Genomic DNA, 6,000 nt, shown 5'->3' with positions numbered 1-6,000 from the left:
TGAGGATCCAGGGATTACTGACTGAGTGAGGCTCCCAGGGATTACTGACTGAGTGAGACTCCCTGGGATTACTGACTGAGTGAGACTCCCAGGATTACTGACTGAGGATCTCAGTCTCTGCTCATTGAGTGAGGATCTCAGGATTACTGACTCAGTGAGAATCCCAGGCTGTGCTGTGTAAGGAAGACTTTGCCCCTGGAACAGAATCCAGAGAATTAAAACAGGAACTGTGAAGGTAAGATACAAATTAACAGAATTCTGATTCCATTAACCCCCAGTTCTCACTGTCTGACAGTCTGCTCCCCATGTTTACATCTGGCACCATCTGGATGTATCACATAGGATTTTATTACTGCTCTATCCATCAGTGCATGAAGTATACTATGCATTTCACACATACCGTCTCACACCTTCTATTTAGATCTTATACACCTGTTGCCTCTTATACATGTGCTGTAATGTACTATTAGATATTACCAGAAGATACAGCTATTTCACATACCATCAATGTATATCCATGATTATATCTGTGTGCTACAGGTGTGTATATACAGATGTTACCAGATTCATGCAGAGGTCACCTTTTCTGGTGTATATATATATATACTATGTAATACAGGGTTATACATATATCATCTGTGCGGAATATGTATATATTCCTATTGTCTTGTAGAATTGGTATACATATATTATCTGGTTTACATATATTATGTATGAGGGATAGGTTTATGGAGATGTTTACCTGTATAATATTCAGGTGTTACGTGTCTGATGTAGTTGTACAGAGATGTTACCTGTGTGATGTAGGTATTATATTGTCTTGTAGTATTGTGGTATACAAATATTATATGTGTAAGATCTGTACAGAGATGTTACCTGTGTGATGTAGGTATATGCACATATTGGCTTGTAGTATTGGTGTATACATATATTATATGTGTAAGATCTGTACAGAGATGTTACCTGTGTGATGTAGGTATATGCGCATATTGGCTTGTAGTATTGGTGTATACATATATTATATGTGTAAGATCTGTACAGAGATGTTACCTGTGTGATGTAGGTATATGCGCATATTGGCTTGTAGTATCTGTGTGAGATCTGTACAGAGATGTTACCTGTGTGATGTAGGTATATGCGCATATTGGCTTGTAGTATCTGTGTGAGATCTGTACAGAGATGTTACCTGTGTGATGTAGGTATATGCGCATATTGGCTTGTAGTATCTGTGTGAGATCTGTACAGAGATGTTACCTGTGTGATGTAGGTATATGCGCATATTGGCTTGTAGTATTGCTGTATACATATATTATCTATGTACCGAGATGTTACCTGTGTGATTTAGTTGTAAGTAGATATATGACAAGTGTGATGCAGGTGTCTAAAGAGTTTTTTTTTTCTCCTGGGGATTGTAGGTGTGTAAAATGTTACTTATGTTTTGTCAATGTATATGTATTTCCTGTGAGATACAGGCGTGTTGGAATGTTACCTTAGTTAGGTAGGTATAAACACATGTTTCTTGTGTTTTCTATCTAAATACTTTTATTCCCTATGTCTGATATGTGCAGTTGTTGCCTGTATTATATGCAGTATGTTTTTGTACATCTGTAATGTAGCTGTGTGTGTGTGTGTGTATATATATATACAAGGTACCTACGTCATACACAGTCAAGGTTATTCGATAAAGTTAGAATTTAAAGTGAATTTGAAATTTAAGGCCAGAGTAGCTGAGCTGGGAGCACAGCTGACTTGGAGATTTTTTTTTTCAGTTTGGTCATTTTGGCCTTAAATTTGAAATTCACAATAAGTTAATTTTGAATTCCCAAGAATTCTCACTTTTTTTTTTTTTTTTTCAATTTATATTTTATTGAGTTATCGTGAATAAAACATAACTTTTCATTTTATGTATATTTGACATGAGTAAAGCAGGCATAACTTTTGCGGCTTATATACCACAATTAACAGCTATGGTCTGCCTTTAATCTTCAGTCCCTGATGTTACACAATTTATAATTGGACTACTGTCTAGTGTGAGCTAGGTCTCGGTTCATATTGGGCTCTGGGCTCCTGGATTGGATTGGATGGGTCACTGCCTGGGGATGGGGGTATGAGGTGAAGTCTCTGACTCAGCGCCAAGAGGTAGTTCCCCCTAGTGGTCTGGCCCGCCTCTGAGCTGTGTTGGTGCCGGTCTCTTTTCTTCCGATTCGGTGCTGTTCGGAGGATGTGTCTGTCAGAGTTTGTGGGCGCATGTCCAGGTGCTTATATAGCTCCTCGGGGTCGTCTGCTGATGTCAGGGTATGGGCTTTGTCACCAGTTGTCACTTCCAGGGATCCCTCCACTCCCCAGCGGTATTTTATAGAGCAGTCTCTTAGTTTCTTTGCCACCGGTGCCAATTTGCGTTTTTCCATGAGCACAGGGAACGGGATGTCGCCGTATACAGCCACTGTACTGCCTTCAAAGGTTATGTTCCCCTGCGTTCTAGAGTAGGTCATGATCGCATTCTTGACAGCAACATCACGTGTTACCGCTATCACATCTCTGGCGGAGCCCTCAGGTGCTGCTGGGGACTTTCGGACCCTGAACACCGAGGTGATCAGTGGCGGAGCAGTCCCTCCCCTGATTCCTAGTGTGTCTATGAGGCTCTGTGTATATTGCAGCAGCTTCTCTGTGTCAATCATCTCTGGGATTCCCCTGAGACGTATGTTTCTACGTCTATGGCGCGTTTCCAGCATTGTTACCGTGCGGTTCAGCTTCTGCACTTGCGAGGTCAGTCCCTCCATCTGCGTTCTAGCCTCCTGCATTTGGCTTTCTCTGTTTGCTTCTTTTGCCTCTATAGCTCTGACCTTGTTGTGGACTATCACCACCTCTGCCTGGACCTCTTGTAGGTCAGAATTCTCACTTTTAATAACTGTGAAAGTGCTGTAGGTGTGTGTGGTTAGCACTAGTGTGAAGCAGTTTGATACAAACAGATGTCCCAGGTGGAATGTATGCAGATTTGTTATTTGTGTGTCTGTACTTTATTTGCGTACAGACTGACCTGTGTACAATGCTTTCTCCAGTTGTTGCTATAAGAAGACGTATGATCTGACATATACGGTGAAGGAGTATTCAGATGTGATGTAATACATTTGCATACATAACCAACCTGTGCATGGCTGGTGTATACATGTTACCTGTGTGGTGTCTGTGTACCTGTTTGATAGATCCATGTCACATTGGCATGAAACTCTATTTCATCACCGATTTGAAGTGTTGGGAGGACAGCTGTTAGCTGTGTGATATAGGTGTGTACAGATTCCTCCTGTGTTCTATTGCTGGATGATGCTGTAATATTTTTTTTTACAATTCTACGCTCATATTGTCTGCATGTCTTATATCGGTTTAAATAGACACTGCCTCTGACATGGGATTGTAGATCAGCTGCCGTGCATTATTAGCTGATTTTCAAACTGCTTCCATATATCTGTATATAGTTATACGCAGGTAGATGATTGCAGGTCCAGTAATGACCTACCTTTGCAATGACAGCTGCTAACGTTCTACTCTAATCCTCTCCCAGGCAAAGCAACGTTAGCAGCTCTTTGTATCTTGATTTGTACAGGGATAACATTAACAAAAGGCGGCCTTCGCAAGTGCATTAGCTGAAATCTACAAAATGCCAACATAATCCGTGGCGATGTACAATTGGGTCAACCAGAATGTAGCAGTATAAATAAATTACTCCAAACAGAACCCTGGCGGGAACTAATTTCTGAGCTGTAGAAAATACTGCCCTTTTATAAGAAAGTAGGTCTTGGCACTAGATAACCTATCAGGGTTATTTACAATAGAGAGAATTTGAGCGTTTAAGGCCAAAGTAGCTGCATTGCTAAGTCCACTATGCTTCCATTTCAGCTATTTTGGTCTAAAAGTTGAATTCACTTTCCGTTTTTTGTTTTGAAATCCTGACAATTCTCATTTCAGTAAATAACCCTGTATATCTTCTCTGTCCCTCATTCAAATGGTGGTCTGGTACCCTGGAAAGGTGAAGAATCATGGGACATGTAGTCCTCAACAGCTGCAGTTCTCCAGATGGCAGTTTTACTCTCCTGGCATCTGTTGAGCAGCAGACATACGGTGTGTGGAAATTACGCCTGCAGTCTATAGATAGTTGGTTCACAATGGACATTCAAGTGTCACCTCCAGTAGTGAATGGGTAACCCAACTCCTGGACTGAGATCCTGTTTCTTTATTGCCAAAACTGGCTGACAAGGCCCTTCCGACATGGGGAGCAGGTTTCCCACACGCTAGCTGTTTCCAGTCCCATTCGGGGGAGCCCGGAGATAATCTATTGTTCACACGGTGTGTATGGACCGAGCGTTGTCTACAGTCTGGTTTCTGGAATTTGATCCAGTTGACCTTGAAGAGGGACATGAAATGGTTAACATGACATCATACAGTATGAATGCTGTGTGTTGCCAAGTGATGGTGGAGAGAACAAGGATGGATTTTTTTGCGTTAAGACATTGTCATGCTACCCAGTAGGTGCAGCCGGCTGGTAGTTAATAGATGGCTGTCAAGATGCTGTTCGTATAGAACTAGAATGTCAGGTTTTCGTTAATCACATAATCCAATTGTCTGAGTATCTGGAGTAATGTGCAGGGAGATCTTCAGCTGCAGTTGAACTTCAAGTCCCATGATGCTAAGGAAAGTTTAGAAAATAAAAGCACTGTGTCTGTGGCTGGCTGAGCATTGTAAGTGGGGTAGTCCTATGACAACCGGAGAGCAGTATGTATAGCACAACTAAACGCTAATGTATGACGTGTAAGAATGTCCTTTTGAACTTAAAATTCCTCTTTAAGACACGACATATGTGTATCACCCTGTAGACCAGGCTTCCCCAAACTCCGGCCCTCCAGATGTTGCTGAACTACAACTCCCATGATTCTCAGCCCATCTATTTCATTCATAGAATCATGGGAGTTGTAGTTCAGCAACATCTGGAGGGCTGGAGTTTGGGGAAGCCTGCTGTAGACCCTCTGAGTATTATTTGGTTCCCGTAAATGATGAAAGCAGGTGACTGCTCTCTTACCCGCCTCATTTGCAAAAATAGTAAGTAAAAAAGAAAACATATCTAAATCATTTGCAATTGATGCAGCCATGTGACACTGCTTCTTTTTACATTATTTTCGAAATATTCAAATCAGTGATGGGAAAGAGCTTGCCTTATCTGCTTGCACATGTTTTGCAATATAAATACATGCAAAACCTGTTCTAAAAAAAATAATCTACTAATCATACTCCTGATAGTCCTCTACCTGCTTGTGTACGTCAGGCCCTGTACACACAGCAAGACCTGGAGAGTACACATTAAAGGGGCTTTAAACTCTAGTTCAGTGGAGTATGATATACATTTTAACCTTTCTGTTATACACAGCGTAATAGCAGAACTGACCATTATACGTTCCCCTGCTCATAAAACCGCAAGAAATGAGGGGCAAGAAAACAAATCAAGTCATACCAGGCACCCACGGCCATTTTGGCCAGGGACAAGCAAGAGACATGACAGGTACATAGTCATACCCTTGGACATTAAGCATAAAAAAATCCCAAACATACCCAATAATGCACAGACATAATATGTTGGGTAAAATTCTGTCCACAGCTTTTAATTTAATATAATATAATATCAATTTTAATACAAAAAGTCATTGTCAAACAAACACTATGACACAGTATATACCTAACCCCCCACAACATTACAATGACCCCAATATTGACAACATTACACCATAACAATATAACAACATAAATAACATCATGAAACATAAAAGTGCAAAAATTTGCCCAAATGATCCAATGTAGGGGTATATCGAGATATCCCTACACCCCCAGGTACTGAGCCACAGGCCAGCTCAAAACCTACCACACCAACTTGTCCGAATGATCCAATGTAGGGGTATACCGAGATACCCCTACACCCCCAGGTACTGAGCCACAGGCCAGCTCAAAACCTACCAC

At 41.2% G+C, this 6,000-nt stretch overlaps 1 protein-coding gene across 2 annotated transcripts in view; it reads left to right on the top strand.

The window, feature by feature from the left end:
- The window catches only part of PHLDB3 (pleckstrin homology like domain family B member 3), a 48,370-nt gene continuing 42,370 nt past the window's right edge, over positions 1-6,000 (top strand). For both annotated transcript variants that reach the window (XM_063436881.1, XM_063436880.1), the window contains exon 1: positions 1-235. The gene's annotated coding sequence lies outside the window, so the exon portion shown is untranslated. The remainder of the gene's footprint in view (positions 236-6,000) is intronic.

The sequence above is a fragment of the Pelobates fuscus genome, chromosome 11 (genome assembly GCF_036172605.1).
Source record: "Pelobates fuscus isolate aPelFus1 chromosome 11, aPelFus1.pri, whole genome shotgun sequence".
Classification (NCBI taxonomy): domain Eukaryota; kingdom Metazoa; phylum Chordata; class Amphibia; order Anura; family Pelobatidae; genus Pelobates; species Pelobates fuscus.
The sequence above is the reverse complement of the archived record's forward strand: the minus strand, read 5'-3'. Positions and strand labels throughout refer to the sequence as shown.